At 34.7% G+C, this 14,000-nt stretch overlaps 1 long non-coding RNA gene across 4 annotated transcripts in view; it reads left to right on the top strand.

Annotated features, from left to right (window-relative positions):
• Positions 1–14,000, top strand: part of LOC110361215 (uncharacterized) — a 122,155-nt gene that overhangs the window by 31,797 nt on the left and 76,358 nt on the right. For 2 of the 4 annotated variants that reach the window (XR_010471330.1, XR_010471328.1), the window contains 2 exons: positions 772–833; positions 3,042–12,731. The exons of the other annotated variants lie outside the window; for them this stretch is intronic. This is a non-coding gene — a long non-coding RNA (uncharacterized LOC110361215). Of the gene's footprint in view, positions 1–771; positions 834–3,041; positions 12,732–14,000 lie in introns of those variants that run through there. 4 annotated transcript variants of the gene reach the window in all.

Here is a 14,000-nt window from a genome sequence, read left to right as displayed (position 1 = left end):
TCCTTCCCTTCACCTACCGAACTTAAAGGGAATTCTATTCTATGATTCTAATAACATTTAATTTACAAAGTTCAGTCAAACTCACATTTGCTATTGGATGGTATTTATAGTCTCTCTCCATGACTCCTGTGCCTGTTCAAATGTCAACAATTCCTCAGGGTTGTGGAGTGGTTAAGACCATGTGCTACATTTTATTGAAATCCATGCTGGGTAGGAAACAACAGCTTGAGTAGCCACAATTTACAATTTCACTTTTATAGCAGCTGAGCTTTCAGTAATGTCAGCTTAAGGTGGTGCTGTGTCTTGAAACAGAAATCACTCAAAATTGTTCAACACACAGCAAGGGCCCATCATACTTTTTTTCAAACAGGAGGCCCACAGAAGTACAGATGGCGTCATGAGCTAACGTCTTAACAGGCCTAAGCTGGCATAGTTCCGCTTTATACCTGCACTACTCACTGTAAATGCTGTCTATATATGTCGATAATTTTCAACAGAGATGCATTAATCTCTTAATAGTAAGTTAGCTGGTTTGCCAGCTATACTTTTTCCAACCTAAAGTCATCTTAAGTTGAAATTTGTGATGTCAATTAGTTTAAAAAATCATAGACACATACCTTTTAAAAAAGGCTAATCTTTATAAAAAGGCAACCTGAATGTACAGAAATATGAAACAGATTTTTAAAGGTAACTGTCTAACCTGCTCTCTCTCAATGGCACTGAGAGATTTGCATCTGCTTATTTTTTAAATACCTCTTCTCTTCTGTGCAGGTATCTATAATAAAGAGTGCATAAAACACAATTATGTGGGAATGTTGCCTCTGAAAATGAGGGTAAGTTTGAATTCCCACAAGGTGTTTAATTGTGAGAAATACTTCCTTATCAAATTTATTTTCCCTTTTATTTATACATACTAATTGCAAAAAAAAAAATGATATGAGAAGTCCCAGATGTTCTAATAAATATTTGAAAAGGTTAAAGAACTCTATTTTGCAGTAATTTGATAACAAAATTGTCAGATTTTTTATTATTTATTTTCAAAATATAACATCTAAAAATAACATATTCGGACTTCTAATTGTTAAAGCTATGCAAGGTATGGCAATGATGTTTCAAGTACACTAGACAGCAGTATAAACAATTGTTATGATATATTGCATAGTTTTGAAATCAAAGACAGTCTATATGTGTAATGAGAGTTTTCTTAAGCTTTACAATCAATATTTGTTTTTGGTGAAACTTTTAATATTAATTGAATAGCATTACATTTTGGAAATAATATGCATAATTTTATTTGAATTTAATAATTTTCTTTATTAGGGAAATATTAGCCACAAGTGCATTGGCAGCCAGAAACTTCTGTCCTGTGGAATTTGAAATTCTTGAATTCATTTATTAATATATGCCATGTTAGTAGCAGCTTTAAATAAAGGATGTAGCTGTTAGGGCTGACACCTACCTACATGGACCACCTAGTGGGAGGTCAGATATGTATGCCTTTATTACTGCAAAGGCACTAAGCTATTCTACATTCTTGGTCAGCCATACTATCCTGTAAGAATGGGATTGTTTACAATGTACTTTGGGTTTTTGAAGGAATCCAGAAGTCCGTGCTTCATTTTTACTCAGTAGAAAAAGATACATTTTTACACTTAGAGGTTTCTAAGATTACTCAGGAAGTTAAGTGACAAGAATTTTCCTTTTCACTGATTATAAAGGAAACACTTAGGAGTTGCTGCTGTATTTTCAGATAGTAGAAGAATTAAAGTAAAAGTAAATTAATCCACCATCTGTGGTTATTTGTGCTTGACATAACATTTCAGTTTCAAAGGAAAAAAAAAAAAAAGTCTTACTAACCTTTTCTTCATCTGAACCTTAAAAAAACATTATCAACATTTGTGGCATATTTATGATGCTTTTAGACAGTCAGAGAAAGCTTAAATGCTAGACCCTGTAATGTTTATTTCCTCACTCAGCCTGTGTTTGAGATTTTTCCAAGCATCTCTTTGAAAGTCCAAGTTTGTTTTAATATGGTTACAAGAATAGTTTTTGCTCAAGGGCTGCACCAAAAGAGTAGTTATTTATATGATTACATCAACTTTAGTTTACCCTCCGCAGTTCTCTCCATTCTTCTGGCAAGCTTTGCACCCTCAAACATTCCCACATGCTCTTATGCTACATCTCAGGCATGCAATGTAGATGTTAATTCTACTGAGCTGTTACACTACTTCATGCTATTCCAAGCACTTTGAACTACATAAAAAGAGGGAGAAAAATAATTATACTTGAGGTCTGAGGGTCACCAGAAGGGGCCCAGAGGAGATCAAGAACCAAGAAATTTGTTTGGCTGTGATTCAAAAGGAAATTAAAATAATTGTTTTGAAATTTTTACACTCTATTGAGTGATGTAACTTGTAAACAGCTTGCTGTTTTCTTTGGTGTTTCAAAAAACTTTAGTTACTCTTTTGATAAGAAAACAGAAGGGGACACAGAATGCATCATTTTTTTAAACTTTTCAAGCAGGTAATGAAGTAATAAAGGTAAGACTAGAGTAGTACTCTCTGGATTACAAAATGGTAGAGATACAGGGACCTTCCCCTTTTAACCATCACACCATTTAAACTTATTTTAATCTTAAACAAAGCCTACAAGCCTTAGCTTGTAGGTTTTATCTCCTGTGTATGTAATAGGTGAAAATATGTAGTATATTTACATAGTATAGTTTGTGTGTGTGAGCACTGTTTATGTAGAGTCTTTCTAGATAGACAGATAACTGGCAATAGTGAGGTAGAAACCTTAACAGATTTGACAGCAGTTCCCTCCTACGTCCTCACATTCACACTTAAAAACAGGGCTGAAAATAGTTCTGACAGTATATTGTACCAAAACCTCATTTAAGTTATTCTCCTTGGTCAGCCTTCCTATGTGAAGTTTTGTGATCCAGCTGTCACACAAAAACACCTCTCTAGACCATTATTCCAAGTACAGTTCATCCTATACAATTGTTTCTGTGTGCTAACTGGCATTTACCTGCTCCGCAGGTGTTCATGAGGTCTGCATGAGGATGCTGCCTAAAGAAAACTTTCCTTTAGAAGAATACAAGAACCAGTTCAGATGTGATATAATACTGCCAATTTTCATTGTTACAAAAGGGAATGGAAGACATGCAGAAGCAAGAATACACTCAAAACAGATTGGAATAGAACTGGGCATCACCTAAAGGCAAAATTTGTGCTCTGAAGATTTGAGAACACCCATGGTTGTGACAGAGAATAATTTTGTTGGAAGAGTGACTTTCTGCTAGGTCTGAATATGAACTGAAGAGTTTGAGAAAGGATCAGAGGCTAGTAGGAATGTATACATGAAAAAATAATCCCTATTCTCTCCCGCATCCCACCAGGAAGACTGAGTGAGCAGCTGTGTGGTGCTTAGTTGCTGGCAAGGGTTAAACCACAACACAGCATTTGAAAGGGAAGAATGGGCAGCCATGAATCACAGAATCACACAATCACAGAACAGCTGAGGTTGGAAGGAACTTCTGGAGATCATCTGGTCCAATATCCCCAGCCAGGTCCACCTACAGTCAATTACCCAGGACCATGTCCATACAGCTTTTAGATATTTCCAAGGAGGGAGACTCCACAAAATGTTTGAGCATCCTGTATCAGTGGTCAGTCACCCTCACAATGAAAAAGTATTTCTTGATGTTCATAGGGAACTTCCCGTATTTTAGTTGTTTCCCATTGCCACTGGGTATCATTGAAAAGAAACTGGCTCCATTTTTGGGATCAGTACTCTTTAATACTTTCATCAATTACATAGCCAGTGGGATCGAGTGTACCTTCAGCAAATTTGGAGATGACACCAAGCTGAGTGGTCCAGTTCACATGCCTGAGGGATGGGATGTCATTCAGAGGGATAAGCTATGATCTTCTTTGCACCCTCCCTTTAGGTATTTATATATATTGTTGAGAACCCCTTGAGCCTTCTCTTCTCTAGGCTGAACAATCTCAGCTCCCTCAGACTTTCTTCACAGGAGAGATGATCCATTGCCTTAGTAATCTTCATGGTCCTTCACTGGACTCCAGTACACCCATTTCTCTCTTGTACTGAGGACCCCACTACTGGACACACTACTCCAGGTGTAGCCTCACCAACAGGCAGCTGCTTAATAGACTTAAGGTACTTTCATTCAGGAAACAGTTTCATGTTTATAGCAGAGTTTTAGAGGCTGGATAATCATCAATAAGAAAAAAAAAAAAAAAAAAAAAAAAAGAAGAAAAATGAAACGAAGATTTGGATTGATACAGCTCCGCTAGTAGCATACAGGTCTCTGGAAAAACGCCTTGCAGTATGTACAGTGTCTCTTGTGTGAGAGGAGACAAAAGCACAAAGGAGTAGACTGGGCATGAGAACTTGAAAGTGTGAGAGAATCCACAGCGAAGCCTGCCTAAGTAGCCCAGTGCTCCTCAGCTGTTAAAGGTTGAGTGCCACTTCCCTAAATGAAACTCAAGAATTATGTCCTTTGAATGGCCTCGCTTATCAGCAGTTTCAGTAGTACATAAAGTCTGTAACCTCATCAAAATGTGATACTGTTATTAATGGACAAATCCTGTTCTATGGATGATTAATTTTTCAGATAACCTCTATTCTTCACAAAGGCAAACCAGTAATATGACATTCACAGATGAAGACCAGCTGATTAGTTTATTGGCCTCGTAGAAGAGAGATTAAATTATTATTTTCAAAATATAACACTTGCTACTAAGCTGTGGGTCTAGTAAAATACCTTGACTTCTTGATTACTGCACTGATTTGTGGATTCTACCTGAGAGTCCAAGAGAAAACAGAGAAAAATATGAAAATTATGTATTCTCTTGTAGTACATTTTAAAACATTAACTCATCACATATACATAAATATTAATAAAAAAATAATTTTGCATATCACTATTTCTGTTTTCAGTGTCTGTGAGTACTGCTAAATGTATTTTGGCAAGCGGCAGATATTAATTTCTAATATATATTTTTATGTGTTATGCTCAACATTTAAGCCATTTTGCAAAGAACCGTAATGGAGAAACAAGCAAATTATTAAAGCTATATTCAGAAGTCCTCACTTAGGCACTGTCATTACAGTCAGCAGGAGTTTTGCCTAACCGCCCATCCCCAATTGTCACTTTTCTTTACAAACAGTACTTGTGCAACAAATATTCCCATTAAATTCAGAAAATATCTTATTTCTATTAAAAAAAAAAAATAAATCTGAATGACAAATCAGACAGGATGTGCTCAAAAGTCTGGAGCAGCTGAGCAACAGGATGCAAAGCTGTCATTTCCTACACTTCTACCATTCACATTTCAAGTGATCTGTGAAGTATTGTCAGTGTGCTGAGGCAACTGTTCTAAGCAAATGGCATTGATTCAGCTTCAAGGATGACATGAAAACATCCAGATGGCATGCATGCTTTTCATTATAAATATCAGAAAAATTAAAACTTAAAAATCAGAAAGGTGGTCACAGTAACTATTATATCAGTAAACAGGAAAAAATAGATTGGTAATGAGTTTTCAAAACAGCAGTATACATATGCCTTGTTTGTCCGAGAGACAGTGATGTGCACCATAGGCTATAATTAAGATTTGAAATCTAATTAGAGTTAACTGAAACAATTATTGTCCCTTTCTGAATCTAATATTATCAAAATGAAATAAGAAGTATTTGGGAGATTTTGGGGATCAGCTGTCATACATACCTCCTGAAGAAAGAACCTGTGTAATGAATGAACTGAAAGTAATTTTGAAAGAAATTCTCTGAGGAGGAATTTTCTTATCATCTACAATTCATGTTAGTAAAACGGGAGTATTATCTTATGCTACCAACCCATCCAGTAATTACATTCAAAGGACACTGAAGATTTGTCATTCCATGCAAAAGTCAAAAACTCAGAAGTTCATTTACTTGCAAAACCTGACATTTTGGAGAATGTGGGCAAGAAACTAAAAAAACTCTGCTCATAACGAATGCTTAAGAATGCTTCCTATGCATAGTGTTAGGAAGACAGTTCAAGAAATTTTACTCTTTTGGATAAACAGATTAAAAGTCAAAAACTAGATGAGATCTTTCGTGTCTATATAATGGCTAATCTGAAAGGGTGTTCTGTCATAAGAGTTCTTACCCTTCCTGCTTCAATACACAAAAAATACTATGAAGACAAACTCTGCAGAGCAGAAAGATTCAAATATCCCTTGTGGCAACAAAATTAGAAAGTGTAGTAGTATTCAAAACTTAAACAAATTCCCCCACAAAATTTACATTTAAGCTACAATTGGATAGCAAGCTTTGGAGCTGCTCAGCTGTTAATCACCAAGGGTGATCAGTTCAAAGAACACACAGGAACATGTTGAAGTGATGACCTCGTTTCCTTCTACAAACAGGGAGTGAATTCATCATTAACAGAGTATGGACAGCAGTACAAATCTACAATTTATGTTCCTTGGCATCTGCCTGACTTTAGTCAACTAGAACAGTTGCTGAATAACTATTCTTTGCATATAATTCTCTTTTTCCTCATTTCCATCACAATATTTTGTGAAATCTTGCCAAAGAACATATATTATAGAACTCTTTGTAGCATCAAGGGAGAATATGGCATTACTTGGCTTGTCTTCTCCTTGGAGTATATATTAGCTGATTCAAGTGAGTTGTTTAAAGAAATTAATACATTTTATTTTTTCTTAGTAGCACCACCAGATTTTTTTCTGCTCCAGGGATGCAAAACTCCATTATTTTAAGTGGCCAGATCAAGATGATTTGTGAGGAGAAAAAGATTTTCTTATCTCTGGCTACAATCTGTAGATTTACCTATTGTAACACTGTAATTAAGGATTATAAAGGCATCAGCATTCTTCAGATGAAGAATGAAGGAGTCTCGTGGGTGGAAGAAAGTCTACATTTTTTTTTCTCAGTGAAAGTAAATCATGGTAGTATTCCACAAAAACAGTATCTTCTCTTTAGAAGGATTAATGCTTACTATTTCAAAACAGTAGGAAAAAGCTATATCATAGTAACAAATAAAAAATAAAATAAATCCAAATTTCATAAAGTGTATTAAATAACTGGAAATATTGAGCAGTAATAATTTATTCACTGTAAAGATAACATTAATGAATTTTACTGGCTATTGGCGTATACTGAAATTGCAATGGTACCCTGTAAGCTCTGTAGCAGAATTATAATACAATACTTGCAATTACCATTTGAGATAAATCATGCTAAGCTGACAGTAAGAAGAAACATAGCCATGTTCTGTATTTCATTTGTAAATTATTATGCTGTAACTACACTCAGTAGCACTGCTGGAGTTCCCCATCTTTCAGTGTTTCAATTTTATGCCCATTTTCAGTATTTAACACCTCAACCATCATACAGGGTTGAAATATGACATACATAAGATATATTTAAAACTATGTCTTAAATTGCTATTCAAATCTATTTAACTGTGTTCCATTTAGTGAAAAGGAAAATGATTAAAATTACATTTAACTCTTAAAAAAATTCTAGACCAATGTGACAAAATACATACTAAACCAGTGTTTTTCATTATTACAATGATGTCCATAACTCCTTCCTGCCCTTAACTCTCAAGACTGAGTTTTGATGAAAATCTTGCCATTGCCCCAGTATTTGCATTTTCCACCCAGCACCCTCATTTCCTTACTCTCACAATCAGTAAGGATTTCTTGTTAGATTAACCAGCTTCACAATTTAGTTGTAAAACAGTTCAGCTGAACTTTCTGAATATGTTAAATTCAGCTTTTTATTATATTTTGAAACTGTATTTTCAGAGCTCCTTTCAAAAGATATAAAGTGAAGTTACCTCAACAGCTTATTCTATGGTAAGCAAATAAGCTATATATTTAAAATTCAGAATTAAAGTACAGAGCATAGGCAGTAGTTCTAATTATATTGTATACATTAACATTTTCTAATTAAATTACCAGATTTAAATTTATAATTGAGCTTCCTAAGAAAGAATATTGAAAAAATATATATTCGTACCAAAATTAATCTCAGCATGACAGTCTCTATTGGCGGAAAGAGAGGGGGGACATTGGAAGAAAATTAGTTGTGAAAAAAAATAGGGTGAGAATTCTGGGGTTTTTACTCTGTCCTTTCCTTATTTCTGGAGACAGGCCTAAGTCTTTCATTCAGCTGAAAATAAATAATCTTCCCCACCTTCCTTCCTATTGGTGCTAATGATCTGGAATTTATTTAGACCCGTTTTAACTTGCAGATCTCAGAATTAAGGTAGGATTCAATATTTGTGAAGTCGGAACATCATTTGTCTGTGACAATAGTCATAGCTTTGAATAGTCATGTTTTCTTTATTTGTTTCAAAATCACAAAAGGAGAGTGATGATAACTTCCTTATCTGTAATGCAGAGGCTTTGATCAGTGTTTAGCAAGTGCATTTTACAGTATCTTTAAAAATAGTGGGTTTATACAAGGAAGAAGAGATTCTGTGCAATTCACTTTCATTCTGTGAAACATACAACATTTAATACAAAGAATTCAAGCCTACTTATAAAGTAAAACACAGTGCAAAATCTTTCCAGGACTTTTTTTTTTTTTTTTTGAGAGAAGGAGAAATTTCATAAATGTTCTTACTGTCTATACCCCAAAAATCTAGCTTGTAAAGACAGTGAGCAAAACAGTGATTTTGATGATAAATTTGAAATTATAATGCTTTAAGATCATAATTACTTTGAGCTCTGTAGTTTTCACCAGCACAAACCCTACAGTGAAATAAATATATACCAAAATAATAACATTGCATTTCACTTCAGTCAGCAGTCCAAACAGCAGGATTTGCACTCTTATGTCAGCAGTGGACACCTTTGAGTTTCATTAACTTCCTGTGAGCTTCTGTGTAAAATTAATCATTAAGGATTCACCTTTGAAAGCCTAAACTATTCTGGTTCGACTGTTTCTTTTCTTGTACTATATTGCCTGAGCTATGATAACCAGAAAATCCTGACCTAGAACTTCTTCCATGTAGTCAGCTGTCAGTCTGTTTGATTTAGGACTACTTGATTCAGAATGTTTTTTTCGTTTGTTTTGTTTTCCTCCTTGGTCTGCTATAGCTCCTATCTTTTAATCTCATGGTGTCATTATAAAACCCATCTCTTCTCCTGTGCAGCTTCAGAGAGGCTGGATGAAATACATTAACATGATTGCAGTTTCCTGGTGAGCATACATTTAGAGAAACAGGTTAATACACTATGTGGCAGATGACTATGGATAATTTCATTTATGTCAGAGGTATAAGGGATTAGAATCCTTTGGATTATATTATTTTAATTAAAAAATATTCATACATCATATTAGATGAAGTCTAACAGATCTGTGAAGAAGTGCCAAACCAGCTAATATATTGTTATGGAAAGGATAAAATGAAATGTAGTCACTTCAATATTGTATTCTACATGCATATTCAGATGGTCGAAATATTGGTGAATTTGTTTATGCATATTTGTTTCTCTAATAATTATAATAAACAATAATAATTTAAAACCCATTCTTGAAGAGCAATATGTAATGAAGAATCAGTCATATACCTTTTTATTATTGAAATACTGAAAGGCAAATAACAAGCTTAATTCATATTACAGTTTCCTAACTCAGCTATGATGGATTGCTAGCAGTTTTCATTGCACTTATAATTTATTTGGATTAAAATAATTATTAAAAATAATATAGTTTCTGGTGAATCTAATCTGTTTTCAAGAATATGGACTGGGTGACTGTAAACTTACCTGAAAAAAAAAAGTTAAAATAGAATAGAATAGAATACGACTATCTCAGTTAAGAGAAACCTACAATGACCATCTAGTTCAACGGCCTGAACACCTCACAGCTGAACAAAAGTTAAAGTGTATAATTAAAGGCATTGTCCTCTCAAAAATTGACAGTCTTGGGGCATCAATCACTTCACTAGGAAGCCTGTTCCATTGTTTGACCACCCTCTTGGTAAAGAAATGCTTCCTAATGTCCAGTCTGAACCTTCCCTGACCTAGCTTTGAACCCTTCCCATGGGTCCTATCACTGGGTACCAGGGAGATCAGCACCTCCCTCCCCACTGCCCCTCCCCAGGACGCCTTAGGGAGCAATGAGCTGACCACTCAGCCTCTTTGTCTCCAAACTATACAAGCCCAAAATCCTCAGCTGCGCCTCATAAGACATTCCTTCCAGTCCTTTCAACAGCTTTGTTGCCTTCCTTTGGATGCATTCAAGTAACTTAAATAAATAATACTCCTCTGGATTTATTTAAGTGGTTTGATGTTTATAAGTAATGATTTTAAAAATATCCTTCTTTCTTGCCACTAGCATCTAATCTCATTTAGCAGGTCAGATAAAATGAGAAAAATGCCTGTGGCATGCTGCGTCATTTTAGGACAGAAACTTTGTTGTGGACTACATCCTTGTTGGATCTTTTTTGTCCTTAGCTAGACAAGTCCAATGAGAACAAGGAATTATGTTCAGCTGAAACAACTGTTATTGCAGTAATTACCTCTAGATCCAATTAAGAATTTAATGCTCTTTTTTTTTTTTTTCTAAAGTCAATTCCAATGCAAAGTAGCTTCTAAGTTCTGAAACTCATGCTTACTGCTTTCTGTGGAGCTTGCTTTCTTCTCTGTAGATGATATAATTACAAGCAATTTCAAAAACTGAGATGAGAAAACTATTAATTTCTGTAGGTCCTTTTCTTATTTGAATTTGCTATTATATGTTAGCTTTTTCAAAAATGAACAAGATCAAGACATTGACTCTCTTCCTTTTGAAAAGAAGGCAATTCATTTATATACTTAAATAAGAACAAAAGCTTATTATTGTTCTTCCGCTGCTCAGGTATCAAGATAAGAATTGATACAGCTATAGAACTTGTAAGAGATGCAGAGATCTGTCAGTCCCTCTATCTGTTCTTGTGAAATTTTATATTAAAAAAACCAACATTTATTTGGGACCCTTTGTTTATAGCCCAATAGGAACAACACTATATACTCCCTCAGCTAGCTACAATGCTGCAAGTAGTAATGCAAGTGGTTTCCTAACTTCTGCTGATATCAATAGTGTGTTTGTCCTCATTTCTTACTGGTTTTAAGGTTCAGACAGGAAATACTTTTCTTTGATGTTTTCACAAGTGGGAAAAAATTAAATGCATTTTTGTGCATATCTCAACAGAAGGTAAACAATTTTAGTAGCCTGTGGGATTGCTAATTAGAGCTAATTGTGGCTTGATTGACCTATGTTGATGGTAAGTATCTCACAAAACCTGCTCTCTTCACAAAGTGAGGATTTGTTTGCATGAATAACTTATATGCAATGAACCTGGGAGGCAGAGAGTTATCTGGCTGTGATCCTCTGAATTTGTTAATTTATATTTCATAACTTCTTATCCACTTATAAAACAACGGCAAGAACTCAGGCTCATCACTTGTGTATTGAAAAACGTACTTTCTTATTACCTTGCTGTCTACAAAATCAGAAACTAGCACAGACTAAGTCTCCAGTGAATCAATATCTGAATATAATGGATAATTTCTTCTCTGTATAAACACAGAAAAAAAGTCAAAAGGGAATTATGAAATCCCAAAATCTTAAGGGTAATATAGATGTTCAGTGCAAATGACTATGATGAAATTATGGACTTTTCTAGATCAACAGAAAAACTCTCTTATTTTACCAGACACAGGATTTTTATGCAAATTTTTGTCGTGTTCATACAGAAAAACCTGTCAAGTGCTGAATGTCTTCCATAAGACATGCATATTGTCATACAGCATTCTAAAATTTCTGAACTTTTATTGGAACTTTTGTATAATTAATATACTTAATTATAATTAATGATAATTTATTAACTGTTATACTGGAATATAGCCTACCCAGCAGTCCTACCCAGATAAAGGAGACCTGACTACATCTGCCCAGCTTGAAATGACTAGGCTAACTCAGTATAATCTGGATAAGTAATATAAGATTTTTTTTTTCACAACACACTCGCTTGGCAACCTAGAGAGTGACAGAAACTGGAGTTGTAACCACTATTTGGCCTCTGGGATAGAGAAAGTCAAAGAGATCGGCCAAGACTCATGAGAATAGCAAAGCCATTAGTGGTTCATAGTGATAGGAAGCACTAAATAATTAAAAGAATAGTCCCCGCGGATAAGACCATGATACAATATACAGTATTCAGTGCAGAAGTCTTGCAGAAGCTGAAACCCAAGGAGAGGGATGTCTAGCCTATAGGGATTGAGCTTTGGCCATGGATCAGTTGCAGTGAATGTCTTGTTCCACTGGATCACTTGCTTTTAACTGGTTTCAGCTGGACACATGGAACTGGAGATGCAGTTTGTAGGATGGGTATGACAGGTGGGTAGCAATCACTGTCTTTCAAAAACAACAGTGATTGCTGTATGCCTGCTATACGCATCCTACCAAATAAATAAGCTATATCGTATGTCCCCGAATGGTGTGGTCTAGCATCTCTAGCAGCTAACTTACCCAGTATTCCCACATTGAACTCTCGTCAATTCTGTTAAAACCTGACCTGAGTCATTCTATATCAGTCTGTTCACATAGAAACTGTACGCATTTTAATGAATTACTAAAAATGTGTTATTAACTTGTAAATCTACTGTCTCTCCCCAACAAAAAACAACAACAACAAACCCAAACAAACAAACAAAAAACAAAACAACAACAACAAAAAAAACAAAACAAAAACAAAACAAAAACATACTGGATACAATATTTCTAGAAGGTGTCTGGAAACTATATGGGTTAGGAAAACATTGAAGAAATCTGAATGTTTAAAAAAAATTAATAAAACTCTAAGAATCTGAAGAAAGTGCGTGAGGTGTGAGGTGTCCTAAACCAGGTTCAACTGTTGTTCCTGAGATCTTCAAATTCAATGGAGAATCACACTTCCAAACAATAAAAATAAATATGTTCATAAGTAAGTAATGGACAAAGTATGTTTGTATTTGGAAAGCAGATGAATATCCAAAAAAAGGGATGTCATGATAAGGAGGAAAAAAGGGAACTTTCTAAGAATTTTTAAATTAAAATCCCTCTTTTCATTAAAAAAATATTTTAAATTATACTCAAGTCGTATGTGGCTTTGCTTTTATTTTGTTTTTAATAAAGATTTTTTAAGACAGAAAGCAAATTGCATTAAAAAATCACAGGAAGATGTGGAATACTTAGAATCCTGTTTATTCAGCTGACAATTACTACTTGATATTATTGTGATGGCATTTAGGAAAACCTGATATCTTTCATCGTTTAACTAACAAGACCTGGTATGTAAAAATATTTATAGGTGCATTCACTGACAACATGTGCATGGCTTTAAAATTCAGATGGAGTTTTTGTGTAGAATTTGGTGTGGACAAAGAGTAAGCTAGCTACTTAAAAAATTAAGATTACTAAAATGGCCTTTCTGAGAATAAGTGTGGTGGGTCTGCCCACTGTATGCTAATATCATACAAATAAATTATATAGTTACAAAGTCTTTGACTCCTTTTGGTAAATATAAAGCTTTCAGAATTTAGAAAATTATGTTCCTCCTGCAGGCAAGAAATAATAAATTTGACTTCATCTCTGTGTGATGTCAGTTGTATCCTGAGCCTCCCAGAAAATGCTTACAAGTTTACATAGCTTCCTATTATGTAATTCCCCATCACTGCCCTGTCCCAGTCTTTGGGTCTGTTCTGGAAATGCTTAATAGCTCAGAGCTCAAAGTTTGCATCTAGGAATGAATAAGTCTGTTCATTATACCTGTTTCTCTATAGCTTAAGTCAAGAAAGATGTAGCTGACATATTCATGTTTGGTGTGATTTCAGGCAAGGACCTAGAAAACATATCCCTAAAACGCTCCCTCCCACCCCCCAAAAAGATACCATAGACCAAACTCAACTTAAAATTAAGCATCTAGA

This window comes from Columba livia, chromosome 1 (assembly GCF_036013475.1).
Source record: "Columba livia isolate bColLiv1 breed racing homer chromosome 1, bColLiv1.pat.W.v2, whole genome shotgun sequence".
In the NCBI taxonomy this organism is placed as follows: Eukaryota; Metazoa; Chordata; class Aves; order Columbiformes; family Columbidae; genus Columba; species Columba livia.
This window is presented reverse-complemented; position numbering and strand designations above follow the sequence as displayed.